Source organism: Moschus berezovskii, chromosome 20 (genome assembly GCF_049115385.1).
Source record: "Moschus berezovskii isolate FMDL1 chromosome 20, NW_MosBer_1.0, whole genome shotgun sequence".
In the NCBI taxonomy this organism is placed as follows: domain Eukaryota; kingdom Metazoa; phylum Chordata; class Mammalia; order Artiodactyla; family Moschidae; genus Moschus; species Moschus berezovskii.
The window spans coordinates 19407148-19422882 of record NC_142479.1 but is presented as its reverse complement, the minus strand read 5'-3'; positions in this window follow the sequence as shown (position 1 = coordinate 19422882).

Below are 15735 nucleotides of genomic sequence, written 5' to 3'. Positions count from 1 at the left end.
GCCACTGGGTTTACATTTCCTATGGAGAACTAGTAAAGGGGCTTAGGGCTTTGTGCCCAGTGGCTCAAGGCCGTATTGGGGTGACACGATGAACAAGCATGGGGCCAGGATCAAGAGGAAGAAAGTAAGAATCTGCACAAATTGTGAGGAAGGAGTCTGGATTCATGGAGGCTGTGAAACTGGGGATTTGTACTATGGGTAATGCTTGTCTGTCTTTCCACTGAACTGTGAGTTCCTTGGGGGTGGGAGGTATGGATTGTTCATCTCTGGATGCCCAGGGCCCAACTTAATACCTCGTGTATAGCACACAGGGCTCAGTGAATAGTTGGGTGTATGGGTGGATGGATAGAGGGGTGAGTGGAGGGATGAAAGGAAGGAAGGATGGATAAATGGATGGGTGGATGGAAGGGAGAATGGATGGATGGAAGGAGGGATGGATGGATGGTTAGTTTTTCTAAGGAGGCAGCCTGCAGTCATCTGCCTTAGATGCCTTTTCTTATCCTGCCCTGCTCCCTTCCTCAGCCAGCTACCTTGAACTCATCCTTCATAACACAGCATCTGGGGCTGAAGGAGCAGTACAAGCAAAGGCCTGGAAGTAAGAGGGAGCAAGGCCAGTTGGGAAACTGTAGGAAGGTGTGTGTGGTTGGAAAGCACATTTCAAAGGAAGGAGCAAGGGGTGGGTGATGCAACTGGAGACTTTCAATCAGGGGTAAGACTCTCAAGAGTCCCTTGGACTGCAAGGAGATCAAACCAATCAACCCTAAAGGAAATCAACCCTGAATATTCATTGGAAGGACTGAAGCTGAAGCTCCAGTACTTTGGCCACCTGATGCCAAGAGCCAACTCATTGGAAAATACCCTGATGCTGGGAAAGACTGAGGGCAGGAGAAGAGATGGTTGGATAGCATCACTGACTCAATGTACATGAGTTTGAACAAACTCTGAGAGATTGTGAAGGACAGGGAAGCCTGGTGTGCTGCAGTCCATGGGGTTGCCGAGAGTTACTGGAGGGTGGTCTTTCTGAATTGTCCATTCTGCCTGCAGCACAGCAGGTAAAAGTCACTTTGTATTTCGTGCATTTCTGAGCAACTGAACAGCAACAGACGATAACAGGACTCCATCTCTGGCCCTTTGCCTGGGAGCAGTGGCCCTGGTGAAGTGCTCTGTGCAACATCATGAGCAATCGCATTCCACCTTTTTTGTCTCCCTCACTTTTCAAACAATGCTTAGAACTTCCCTGCCAGAACACCCTGGAGCAGAGCTGCGACCCAGAGCAGGAGCGAGTCAGCTCTGTTTCCCCGGGAAGCACAGCAGACCTGGCGTCAGACGGCCTGAGTTCCTTTTGAGGCTCGCTCTTGCGGTTGTCAGCTGAGTGACGCCGAGCCCTTCCCTTGTGGCTCAGTCTTCTCACCTGTGAAATGAATAAAGCAGAATGTGCCCAGGGCTGGCTTCATGGGCATGTAGCTTGTGCAGTAACGCAGGATTCCATCCTTACAAGGATCCTGGCCTTGGCTTAATGCTGTGCTGCCACCATATTGAAATTCTTATTAATTTTTAAACAAAGAGGCCCATATTTTCATTTTGCACTGGGGCTCACAAATTATGCAGGTGGTCCTGAATCTACCTCACAGGGCTGGTGTGGGAGTAAAATGAGATCCAGTATGTGAAAAGTCTTTCCTGGGTTTTCTGGCTCTGTGGCTCAGCTTGCGGGATCTTAGTTCCCCAACCAGGGAAGTCCTATGCAAGGTCTTAAAAGGCAATAAAGCCCTCAGCAAATCTTAGGCCTTACTGATATCATCCAAAGTGATGTAAGTGTTCTGTTTATCCATCCTCCTGTGTGCCAGGTGCTGGGGACCAAAAGATGGTCGGACCTAGTCACTCTCCTCAAGGAGCTCTGGGCTATTTAGTAAAGGGCAAAGCTGGAACTTGGACCCAAGTCTTCAGTACCCGGGCCAGGGCTCCTCTACAGTAAGCCATGTGCTTCACTGTTCTTTTAGAGCCTTAGTGCCGAGCTATCTTCCCTATCTTCATGGTGCCCAGAATAGCATTTTGTACATACAAAGTGTGTTAGCCATTCAGTCCTATCAGACTCTTTGCCACCACGTGGACCGTAGCCCGCCAGGTTCCTCCATCTATGGAATTCTCTGGGTGAGAATGCTGGAGGGAGTAGTCATTCTCTTTTCCAGGGGATCGTCCCCACCCAGGCATCGAACCTGTGTCTCCTGCATTGGCAGGTGGATTCTTTACTACTGAGCTGTCAAAGTGAAAGTGAAAGTCACTTAGTCATGTCCGACTCTTTGTGACCCCATAGACCATACACTCCGTGGAATTCTCCAGGCCAGAACACTGGAGTGGGTAGCCGGTCCCTTCTCCAGGGGATTTTCCCAACACAGAGATTGAACTCAGGTCTCCCACATTGCAGGCGGGTTCTTTACTGGCTGAATCACAAAGGAAGCCCAAGAATACTAGAATGGGTAGCCTATCCCTTCTCCAGGGGATCCTCCTGACACAGGAATTGAACCGGGGTCTCCTGCATTGCAGGCGGATTCTTTGCCACTGAGCCGTCAAGGTGCCCAGTAAATGTTTATTCAATTAATTAATGCATTTGAGACAGTGACATTATTATGTTCCAAGCATCCTTGCTTAAATGTCCTCTAAGACTTCCTGTTACTTTCAGGATAAACCCCAAACCCCTTGTCTTGGCACAAGGCCCCCTGTGGTCTGGCTCCTTCCTCCATCTCCAGCCTCCTCTGCTGATGGGCCTCCGCCCCCTGATGGACACTCCGGCTTCTTTTAGTCGCTCACATCTGTCGTGCTTTGCCTCCCCAGGACCTTGGCACTTGCTGTGCTTTGCTCTTCTCTGTTGCCTGGTTACCCCCAGTTCATGGGTCACGTTGCTTCCCAAGCTCGACTTTCTCGAAGAGGCTTTTGCTGACCTCACCAGCCAGACCCCCCTCCTCTGGACGGTCTCTCACCGCCCAGCAAGCTGCCCCACGCTTCCTGCAGGCACAACCGTGGATTCCGCGTGGTTTTGTCAATGGCGGACTGTCTCAGGTGCTTGCTGATCGCGTGTGGCTTTGTCCCCTGCAGTTTTCCCGGGGACTGGCGCAGTGCCTGTCATAGAGTGGGAGCTCAGGAAGGTTTGGTGAGCGTGTGAAAAAGCATGTAGTGTTCGTGAAGTTTATGCCTGGGGTGGGGGTCTCTCCAGCACCACAGGCCAGGGCTGTATGATAGCTGCAGAAGAACGGTGTCACGGGGCCCTCACACTGTCTGCACGATGCCGTCCACTGTACAGGTGGTGAGGTCGAGGCTCAAGAAGGTTAAGTGACATCCCCAAGGTCACCGGTCTTGTCGGGGCAGTCTGGGCTGAGGCCAGTGCAGGTTAACATGGACATCTAGGCTTTCTTCACCCCCTCCTGTAGCTCTTAGGTTTTCCCCAATCTGCCTTTCCCCGACCAAGGGTCCCGTAGGCCTGTGCTGCATCCATGTGAGCTGTGACATGGAACACACAGAACAGACGTGGACCAGACCGTCACAGGTCCGGGGGCTAGTCCCAGCTGTAGTCTTAATCTCGGAGTTACCCTGAGCGAGTCGGGTTTGCTCCGTGAGCCTCTGTTTCCCAGCTACAAGGCTGAGGATTGGACCCCGTGCTGAGCGTCTCTTCCTGGCACTGACTCTGGGCCCACGCGGTTCTGTGGAGCTCTGCCCGCCCCATGGGCCGAACACGGCAAGCTCCTTTCTGCCCTGAGGCTTTGGTGCCTGCTGGGCCCTCTGCCTAGAGCATCCTCCTCGCATCTTCACTGGCCGGCTGGCTCCTGGGTGCAAAGGTTTCAGCTTAAGTGTCACAGAGAGGCTTTGCCCACCCGCCTGAGCTAGCGTTAGGGCCCCACGGCGGTCACTCCACTACCTGGTTTGCTGCATTGCACTTGCCACCATTTGAAAAATAATTTGTATATATGTGTGTGTGCGTGCTAAATTGCTTCAGTTGCATCTGACTCTTTGTAACCCCATGGACTGTAGCTCACCAGGCTCCTCTGTCCATGGGATTCTCCAGGTAAGAACACTGGAGTGGGGTGCCATTTCCTTCATCTTCCCAACCTATATATATATATATATTCACACACATATATACATTTTAATCTATTTATAACAAATACTAAAGTTCTCTCTCCGTATCTACCTACCTATATATCTATCTGTCTGTCTGTGGCTGTTCCTTTGCTTGCAAGTCTCCTGGACTCGGACGTGATGGGGAGCAGGGCATGGGCTGTCTCATCCATGGCTGCACTTCTAGCTCTTGAGCAGAACACAGTGAATATGGCCTGAGAGCACAGGAGGGTCAGCTGAATGAGTGAGGGGCTAGTTCTCAAGAGCGCAAGGGTAGGGGTGTAGCAGGGAGAGAAGGCCGGGCACGGTCAGGACCACCATCGTCAGAAGCGCAGCGCCCGCCCTGGAGCTCATGGAGCCGTGTGCGCGGTACGCAGTCTTCACAGTCATGGACTCATTTAACCAAGCCGATCATGGCAGCTGCCTGCTGTGGCAGTTATCGCGCTTGCAAAGCCAGTGAGAATGATCCTGGAGAAGGTGTCACAGGCCCAATGTGGCCCAGATGAAAGGACCAGCTCCTAACATGGCTCCAACCCCCTTTCTCTTCCTTTTACCAGAGGGTGTCTCCGCTGCCGGGAGGCACAGCTTGTCTGAGTCTGACCATGACACTTGGGGAGTTGGTATTCAGATTTTAGGGGCATATCCAAAGCTCTCAGATGCTTGTGTAAAATCCATAGCTCCCCAGGAGCTCGGAGGGGTCACATCTACTGTTTTAGGAGATGTTCCACAACATGAAGAGCATACACTCTCTGCTCCATGTCTGGCCAGTACCCCCCAGTCCCCACCCCCAACTCCCCACCCTCTCCTCCTCCGACACCCGCTCCGGGTTTACTGTTTGCTACTTTAGAGCTGCGCAGGGACTGGAGAGGAGTGGATTTTGTTTTACATCCCACAGCTGTTACAAAACTGGAGAAACCCCACATGCTTAAAATAGTAAAACGGCTTTTAGACTAAGAGTATTTCTCATTTAGTATTTGAAAATCTGGAGCCTGCGACTCGGTTGAATTGACCTATCTCTGAAAAATAAGGTGAAACAGTAAGCTGTGAAGCTTCATCCTATACCTGTCACGACCACCTCCTTGAGAGCCTGAAACAGCTGCTGTCCTGATCTGCTTTCTGGACTCAACTGTAAACCCAGAAAGGCCGGGGAACCCTAAGTTCTTAGACTGGAAAGTGCTTCCTGGGGTGGGAGGAAGAGGCTTGAGAATTTCTCACCTCTCTCTGGCTGCCCCTGGGCAGGGCCGCCATCCACTGCCCTAAGGAAGGAAGCAAGAAGCTACAAACTTTGAGAGAAGGCGATTTCACAGTCTCTCCAGGAGGACCCCTTTCATGGCCCAATAGGCCTGTGCAGGCAGGAGGTCGTTGCTTGAGTTGACCTATGGTTCTTACGCTACATTAGACCGTGTTGATCTGCATGAGTCAGGTTTTCCTGGATGGCACCTATTGTGGGCTTTCCTGGGGCCCAGGAAGGTAAATGAGCTGCCTTTAAAGGCATGTTTCAGAGGAAATCTGTCTTCCACTGTCTGATGGCCGGAGTATTCCTGCTGCTGGAGCCTTTGATGATTTCCTTGGTCGCCAAGGATGCCTGCCCCACAGCAGGGAGGCCGCCCGACTCCCCCAGGATCCTGGGGATGATCTCTGAGGCGAGGGTTAGATGAGGCTCTCTGTGCTCTATCCTAATCCTTAACCCTCCTGGGGGGCCAGGCTGAGAGTGTTCTTAATTTCATTCTTTAATTGCTTTACTAACCTCCCGGCTCCATCTCATCCTTCATGCCTCTCTTTAGGATACCCCCAGCTGCTCCAGGCTGTACTCAGCCCGGCAGAGACTGAAGGCACTTTCCCTTCTGTTCACTCTGACCAGGGTGGTTGGTTCTCCTTCCTCGTTGTGAATGAAGCCGCCAGACCTGCAGCCCTGAGCTTCCGTGGCAGGTAGCAGACTGGCGACAGGTATTTGTGAATGGGGATATTAATGAAGGAATGGGTAGTGCATGGCCATGTATCCGACCAGACGTGTTGGCATTTGGGGTTTTCAGTTGCTTCCCTGTTTAGCAGTGGATTTTCTGCCTCCCACTACCTGAGATCACAAAGCACATTTAGTAAGTAGAGAAGATGCCAGCAACCCAGGACAGGGAAGCCCCGTCTGGGAATCCGGGAAAGAGTTTGACCAAATTTTGGCTTCGGTACTCAGCCATGAACTGGGCAGGATCCAGGTGGGGGAGACAGAATGATCTCTTGTATTGGTGGCATCTGCTCCAAGGTGCTTTTACAACTCCATCCTTGGGACCCAGTAAACTCTTCTGTTATTGATTCTCTGAGCCCCCACCTCTGCCTCAAGGCTAAGGGAGCCAAACTGAGGAGGGTAGTGTTGAGTTCAAGGTCCTCTGAATTTGAAGTCAGCTCACTTTCCTGGAATTCCTAAGGAGGGCTATGCTATAAATATGACGCCTGCATTTCTCTGTCCTCTCCCGACAAAGCAGGCCCTGGAGCTTGGAAGCCAGGCTTTTAGAAGGAAGTGTAATAGTGTAAACTATGGGACCGGAGGAGCCAACACTGTTTTACAAAGGTCATGAGTGAGCAATGAGTTTGGTCATTGGTCATCCCAGGAACCAAATCCCACTCCATATGGTAAAAAGGAATTTCAACAACTACAAAAAAGCCTGTTCCTCCAATATTTTCTATTACTAACATAATAACTCTGTCTCCAACACACACCTTGCCCCTCCAGAGGGGACGCTACAGCCTCTTGGGCATGACCATCCCCCAAGCCTCACGTGGGAGCACCGGGAATCTAGGCTTTCCAATACCCTCAAGAAATAAATGTCCACCTCAGCCCTCAGGTCACAGACTGAATGTCACCCCCAAGGTCCCACAGTACAGACAGTGAACCAGCAAATTAGTAAGTCGAGGAGCTAGCGAAATGCTGTATCTACCTGCCCTCCAGTTAAGGGAGCTGGTTACTCTGGTTCTCATCTTTTTGCAGCTTGAAAAACGAAGTAAAATACAGCTGGATAAATCTTGAGTCTCTCTCTCTTGGAAGGTGCTTTAAACTCCTGTTCTTCCCCCATGCTGACTTCCTCTCTCCTCCAGGAAACAGGATGCTGTCCTCAGGCGATGATGCCCTTTCTTGAAGCTCACAGGAGCTCTTTGTTTTTAATTTCAAGGTCATTGTTGAGTTCACGGGTCTGCAGGAAGTTGTCTTGGCTGTGGGAAGTCTTCTCTCTCTGAATTTTACTCTGCTTCCTGTGCCTGACGGTGCCCAGGAGAGGTGGCCTTGCCTGACAAACTAGCACACGTTTCTAGTGGTGCCCTTCATCCTCTTTCCCTTTATGCCCTGGCTGCCAGGAAGCTCAGTGACACTTTTTGCTCAGTTGCACTAGCCTTCCTTAGCTTAAGCTTTTTGATTCTGACTTGATTCTGATTCATCTGCCTGAGTTTTAATCATCCTCTACAATTTGTTGAAGTTTGGCCTTCAAGTCCATGAGAAGCCATGAGATGTTCAGAAAACTTGGGTATCTGGGGGGATTCTTGCTAAGCTGTTGACAGAGGGAATTTGAAGGGATCCTGTCGTGTTGGGCAGAATCCTAAAGGAGAGAAGCAAGTCAGAACCAGAAAGAGAAGGCAAGGTTTTGTCTTCCAGCAGGGCTGGAGCCTGCAGAGGCGCGGTGGGGGAAGCCCAGAGTATGAGGTCCCTTTCAAGCGAAAGACTCAGAATTTGCTTATATATTCATTCATTTATCTCTTTTCCCATCCATCCACCCATCATTCCATTTTTTTTTTTAACTTTAAGAGTTTCGTTTATCTATTTTTGGCTGTGCTGGGTCTTTGTTGCTGCACAGGCTTTTCTCTAGTTATGAAGCCGGGGAGAGGGGGCTCCTGTCTAGTTGCGAGGTGCGGGGTCCTCGCTGCGGCGGCCTCTCTTGCTGCAGAGCACGGGCTTAGCGTGTGCAGGCTCGCAGGCTCTGGAGCGCAGGCTCAACAGTTGCGGCGCGCAGCTTAGTTGCTCTGAGGCATGTGGGATCTTCCTGGAACAGGGATCAAACCCATGCCACCTGCATCGGTGGGCAGATTCTTTACCACTGAGCCACGAGGGAAACTCCTCATTCCATTTACTAAGGGTGCATTCCATTCTACAGACTTTTGCAGGCACTGGAGACAGTGAATAACTGAATAAGTTCTCTGTTCTTACGGAACTTACATCTTGTTGAAGACAAACAATAACAAAAAGTATGTGAAATATATTGTGGGGAAACAAGACAGGAGTAGGAGGGTTATAACTTTATGTACGGTGGCCCAGGACAGAGGATGGCGTTGAAATTAATGGAAAATATGTGCCAGAAAAGCCCATCAACATGGTGTCAGGTATGAGCCACAGGACTTGAGATGGTCCAGTCAATCTCTTCCAGGAGGAGAAGGGGTGCCACAGAAATAATAGATATTATAAAGATATTTAGACCTCCCTGGTGACCCACTGGCTAAGAATCCACCTGTCAATGCAGGGGACATGGATTTGATCCCTGGTCTGGTTGCTCTGATAGAGTGTCTGAAGAACTATGGACAGAGGTTTGTGGCATTGTACAGGAGGCAGGGATCAAGACCATCCCCAAGAAAAAGAATGCAAAAAGGCAAAATGGTTGTCTTAGGAGGCCTTACAAATAGTTGAGAAAAGAAGCTAAAGGCAAAGGAGAAAAGGAAAGATATAAGGAGAGATAAGAAACCCTTCCTCAGTGATCAGTCAAAGAAATAGAGGGAAACAATAGAATGAGAAAGACTAGAGATCTCTTCAAGACAGTTAGAGATACCAAGGTAACATTTCATGCAAAGATGTGTTTGCATGAAGGGCAGAATACAGGGCAGAATTTAGGACAGAAATGGTATGCACCTAGCCATGAAATTAAAAGATGCTTACTCCTTGGAAGAAAAGTTATGACCAACCTAGATAGCATATTAAAAAGCAGAGACATTACTTTGCCAACCAATGTCCATCTAGTCAAGGCTATGGTTTTTTCAGTGGTCATGTATGGATGTGAGAGTTGGACTGTGAAGAAAGCTGATTGCTGAAGAATTGATGCTTTTGAACTGTGGTGCTGGAGAAGACCGGAGAAGGCAATGGTAAGCCACTCCAGTACTCTTGCCTAGAAAATCCCATGGACGGAGGAGCCTGGTAGGCTGCAGTCCATGGGGTCGCTACAAGTCAGACATGACTGAGCGACTTCACTTTCACTTTTCACTTTCATGCACTGGAGAAGGAAATGGCAACCCACTCCAGTGTTCTTGCCTGGAGAATCCCAGGGACGGGGGAGCCTGGTGGGCTTCCGTCTATGGGTCACACAGAGTCGGACATGACTGAAGTGACTTAGCAGCAGCAGCAGCTGGAGAAGACTCTTGAGAGTCCCTTGTACTGCAAGGAGATCCAACCAGTCCATTCTAAAGGAGATCAGTCCTGGGTGTTCATTGGAAGGACTGATGCTAAAGCTGAAACTCCAATACTTTGGCCACCTCATGCGAAGAGTTGACTCACTGGAAAAGACTCTGATGCTGGGAGGGATTGGTGGCAGGAGGAGAAGGGGACGACAGAGGATGAGATGGCTGGATGGCATCACCGACTCTGTGGACATGAGTTTGAGTGAACTCTGGGAGTTGGTGATGGACAGGGTGGCCTGGTGTGCTGTGATTCATGGGGTCACAAAGAGTCGGACATGACTGAGCGACTGAACTAAACTGAACTGAACAGAAGTAGAAGATATTAAGAAGAGTTGGCAAGAATACACAGAAGAACTATACAAAAAAGATCTTCATCATCCTGATAACCACAATGGTGTGATCACTCACCTAGAGCCAGACATCCTGGAATGGGAAGTCAAGTGGGCCTTAGGAAGCATTACTACAAACAAAGCTAGTGGAGGTGATGGAATACCAGCTGAGCTACTTCAAGTCCTAAAAGATGATGCTGTTAAGTGCTTCGCTCAATATGCCTGCAAATTTGGAAAATTCAGCAGTGGCCACAAGACTCGAAAAGGTCAGTTTTCATTCCAGTCCCAAAGAAAGGCAATGCCAAAGGATATTCAAACTACCACACAATTGCACTCATCTCACACTCCAGCGAAGTAATACTCAAAATTCTCCAAGCCAGGCTTTAACAGTATGTGAACTGTGAACTTCCAGATGTTCAAGATGGACTTAGAAAAGGTAGAGGAACTAGAGATCAAATTGCCAATATCTGTTGGATCATAGAGAAAGCAAGAGAGTTCCAGAAAAATATCTACTTCTGCTTTATTGACTATGCCAAAGCCTTTGACTGTGTGGATCACAATACACTGTGGAAAATTCTTCAAGAGATGGGAATACCAGACTACCTGACCTGCCTCTTGAGAAATCTGTATGCAAGTCAGGAAGCAACAGTTAGAACTGGACATAGAACAATGGACTGGTTCCAAATCGGGAAAGGAGTACATCAAGGCTGGGTATTATCACCCTGCTTATTTAACTTATGCACAGAGTACATCATGCAAAATGCCTGGCTGGATGAAGCCCAAGCTGGAATCAAGATTGCCAGGAGAAATATCAAAAACCTCACATATGCAGATGACACAACCCTTATGGCAGAAAACAAAGAGGAACTAAAGAGCATCTTGCTGAAAGTGAAAGATGAGAGTGAAAAAGTTGGCTTAAAATTCAACATTCAAAAAACAGAGATTATGGCATCCGGTCCCATTGCTTCATGGCAAATAGACAGGGAAACAATGGAAACAGTGACAGACTTTATTTTCTTGGGCTCCAAAATCAAATGGTGACTGCAGCCATGAAATTAAAAGACACTTGATCCTTGGAAGAAAAGCTATGACAAATCTAGACAGCATATTAAAAAGCAGAGTCATTACTTTGCTGACAAAGGTCAAAGCTATGTTTTTTCCAATACTCATGTATGGGTGTGAGAACTGGATCATAAAGAAAACTGAGCTCCGAAGAACTGATGCTTTTGAACTGTGGTGCTGGAGAAGACTCTTGAGAGTCCCATGGACTGCAAGGAGATCCAACCAGTCCATCCTAAAGGAAATCAGTCTTGGATGTTCACTGGAAGGCCTGTTGCTGAAGCTGAAACTCTAGTATTTGGCCACCTCATGTGAAGAACTGACTCCTTGGAAAAGACCCTGATGCTGGGAAAGACTGAAGGTGGGAGGAGAAGGGGACAATGAGCACTTCAGCAGTGGCCCAGACTGATGGACAGGGAGGACCTCCCAGGACAGAGCTGGGGATAAAGGACCAGGGAGCTAGTCTGAAGGCAGGCGACAAGGGGCCAGGTCAAGTGACACCCCTTACTCCCAGATTAATCCCTGTTCAAGGGAGAATGTTTTTGCAGTGTTTCTGACCCTGTCCCATCATTGTATTTTAGGGTTACATGGGAAAAATAACTTGTCTTTTTGCTTTTCTGTGGATCAAGAGGAGCCTCAGCGAGGTGTGATGTAGGTCTTAGGTTTCTTGATTTCCAGGTAAGTGTCAGGATTGGATAAGACTATTAGAGTGTCTTCAAGATGGAGTGAGTGTATTTTGCATGTGGGAAAGGAATGAATATTTGTGACCAAAATGGCACAAGGAGGGCATTATCTGTAAAAGTTCCCTCTCTCTCCTTTCTGTCCAACTCTACTTGCCTGCCATTGACTTTAGGCTTTGTCATTTTGTTTTGGCAAATGAGATGCTACTGGATATGACATGAGCAGAGACTAGAAAGGTGCTTGTGCTGCTGAGTTTTCTGTCCTGCTTCTGCTGTGGCCATGAGAAAAACATGACATGGGCCCAAGATTGTGCAGAGCTTCCCCAGGAGACCTGCAGTCTGAAGCAAAGCCACCCCCACTGACCCTCAGGCATAGGGTGAGAAATGCTTGCTGTTGTATGCCACTGTGGTATTTGTTATGCAGCAGTGGCTGACTGAGACAACCCACAGGAGCAACCTGGAGCCCAATGGCTTCCTGAAATATGGGAATTGAAAAAATAAAACGCCTAAAATTGGGAGTGAGTGTGCATCAACAGAAGAGAGAAACGATAGCATCTTTGGGATGAGCTGAGAACATTCTCCCTGCTGCCTTGAGAACGTAGTGTGAGTGATGGGCCCTGGAAAGGTGGGAGGCTCTCCAGAAGCATGGGTCTCCCATGCTGGTCAAAGACGAGAAATAAGAGTCTGTTGAGGTTGTAGGTGAGGTGAATGGGTTTATAGACTGAGGTTGCCCAGGAATTCTCAGTGTCTATATACAGTGTACATACTTAATGTTTGATATATTTATTGTACAGTAATTTTATGATAATTAAACTTCTTAATATAGCTTTGTGGTGAAAGTGCCCCTCCTACATTCCAAAGATTACCCGGAGTCTGACCTTTTTTTTCAAAAAAAATCTTGTATTGTATGTATTTTTGGGAAGACATAGAGTAAAAATAAATAGATTCACCAGGAGGTCTGGGAATGGGGGTTGGTGGGGGGAGAGAAAAAATGCCATTCAGAAATAGACCGTGAAATTAATTGCCTAGATAAACCAATGTAAAACATTTATTATTTAAGACAGGGGTCATAAACTCGAGTACCTTGGGGGCCAGGCAGGTGACACAAACAAGTGTCACCACATCTTTGCGTCAGGCCAGCTGGGCACTGTGGGGCGTGGACCGTGTGTGTCCATTCAAAGATGGCAGCTTACATGACTTGGTTCCCTCCAGCTGCTGCCATGCGGGAATGGAGCCTGGTGTGGGCAACTCCTCTGCGTCTTCCTGAGAAGCAGATCTGTCATGTATGCTAATGCAGGCTGTAGACTGCACAAGTGCTCTTAGGGTTACTGTAGACTGAAATACAGTCCAGGCTCGGCTTAACGAGCCTTGGCTAGGACACATGGCTTGGAGAGTAGAGATGGGCTAGACTTCTGGCCCCTCTGTCTGGTTCAGCCTCCTTTATGTAGTGTTTGATCATATGGGCTGGCATGGGACGGAAGATCCATTTCCCACTGTTAAAGCCCTCCTTATTCCTACCCCTGGCAGCCCATGCAAAGATGCCCTTCCTAGGCTCAGCTGATTAGATGCTCCTTCCCAGAGCCAGGAGTTTTGCCTGAGTGACGACAGCACAGAGGTGGAGAGATGACATAGGTTGTGTTTAGGTGTGCTTGAATTGTAACTGACACAGCGCCTTTAACACTGAGCTGGGGACTTCTCTGGTAGCCCCAGTGACTAAGACTCCACACTCTCAACGCAGGGGTCTGGTCAGGGAACTAGATCCCACATGCTGCAACTAAGACCTGGCCCAGCCAAATAAACAGACATTAAAAGAAAAATCCACAAAAAACACTGAGCTGCTAAGCAAAACTCACCAGAGGGTCTCCACCTACCTACTCAGGATCAAGACATTCCAATGGCAGGAAAGGAACTCTGAAAATACTCACCTCTTCTTAATAAACCTTGCACAATATATAGGAGGAACGTGCCCTGGAGAAGGGAAAGGCTACCCACTCAGTATTCTGGCTTTAGAGAATTCCATGGGCCGCATAGTCCATGGGGTCACAAAGAGTTGGACATGATTGAGCGACTTTTACTTTTCACTTTTGCTCCTTCATGAAAGTTCGCTAAATTTTGTGCTTCATCACAGTAAGGTGTTTTTCCTGGGTATCACAGTACAGGGCAGTGAAATCTCCTTTTCTCAAAAGGCTGGCATTTGGTCCCAGTTCTACTATGGCTTGGTCCTGTGATTTTGGTCAAATTTTCATCATGCTGACCCTCAACTTCCTTGTCTGTGAAATGGATATTTAGATGCTGGTCCTCTTTCTATCCCAGAGATGCCGTAAGGATCAAATCCAATGAGATGATGGATCAGAGAGTACTTTGAAAGCTCCCACACATCATGTAAACATAAGGTGTATCTGTTGAGACAGGAGAATGGATATGGCTGATGTTTTAAGCAGAGATGGGGGGATCTGGCACAGGGTAGTCCACTTGATAATTATCAAAATGCCGAGAAAAGGACTTTACAATTCATTATCCACCCTGTCCACTGCTGCAAATCTGTGCCTTTCCTATAATATTTATAATGCATCTTGCCATTATTTTTTCTGACCCTCACAACAGTCCAGTGGGATAAGGATTATTATCCCATTTGCTCGTGAGGAAGCTGAGGCTCATGGGGCTAAGGTTGTGCAGCTGGGAGGGAGCAGAACTAGGGAGTGAGTTGGGGCTTCCCGTTGCAGAAGTTTGAGTTCACGGTGTTTCCTGACAGTTTCCTGGGACCATCAGAGGCCAGCCTGGAGCTCAATAGCACCATCAGTGAGGGTAAAGACTCCAGCAAAGCACTCAAGGGATCCAGAGGGAATCACTGAAATCAATGACTTAGAACCGAGGTGCTGGAGAAGACTCTTGAGAGTCCCTTGGACTGCAAGGGGATCCAACCAGCTCATCCTAAAGGAGACCAAACCTAGAATATGCATTGGAAGGACTGATGCTGAAGCTGAAGCTCCAATACTTTGGCCATCTGATGCGAACATCTGACTCACTAGAAAGGACCCTGATGCTGGGAAAGATTGAGGGTAGGAGGAGAAGGGGGCGACAGAGGATGAGATGGTTGGATGGAATCATCAACTCAAGGACATGAGTCTGAGCAAACTCTGGGAGCTTATGAAGAACAGGGAAGCCTGGCATGCCGTAGTCCAAGGGGTCTCAAACAGTTGGACATGACGTAGTGACTGAACAACAGCAACTTAATATCTGATGAGTTGAGGAGCTGCAGCCCCGAATCCCTCCTCTCCATCTCTGGAAACAACAGCATCCACCTCTGACTTTTGGGGAAACTGCCTTCTTCCCTATTCCATGTAGGTCTGTATGAAGCTGTCTCTTTTTGCCAGAGAGGGACATGTGATTTAATTTAGACCAGTGAGCTACATGGTCTTCCCCGGTGGCCCAGCAGTAAAAAAATTCACCTGCCAATATAGGAGACCCGGGTTTAGTCCCTGGGTTGGGAAGATCCCACGGAGAAGGAACTGGTAACCCACTCCAGTATTCTTGCCTGAAAAATCCCAGAAACGGAGGAGCCTGGCCAGCTGCAGTCCACGGGGTTGCAAAGATTTGGACTAAACAACGACAACAGGAGATCCATGCTCCCAGTATGAGTCTTGGGAGGTTACACACAGGGATGGAAGGAGGTTGTACCTGGGGGCGTCCCAAGACCAAGCCAGGCAAAGCAATTCTCAGAATCACCCAGAAGGCTTGTTAAAATGCAAATTATGGGGGCCTGCCCTCAAGGCATCTAATTCAGAAGGTCTAGGTAAGGCCTGAGGTTTTGTGTTTGTAATAAGCTCTGGGGTGATGCTGGGGCTCAGAGGACCACAGTCAGAGCTTCATGACCAGGGGTGACTCTGCCCCCCAGGGGATACATGGCAGTGTCTGGAGGCATTTTTGGTTTCACGAGTGGAGGGCTGCTGTTTGCATCTAGTGGGTAGAGAGGTCAGGGAGGCTGCCGAACATCCTCCATTACCCAGGACAGCGCCTAGAACAAGGGATTCTGCAGCTGCCAGCGTCAGCAGTGCTGAGATGGGGAAAGCTTGCATCGAGGAACGGTCCACGTGCTCCTACACTGAGGTTCCAGAAACCTGGTTCCTGCTTCTTTCCAC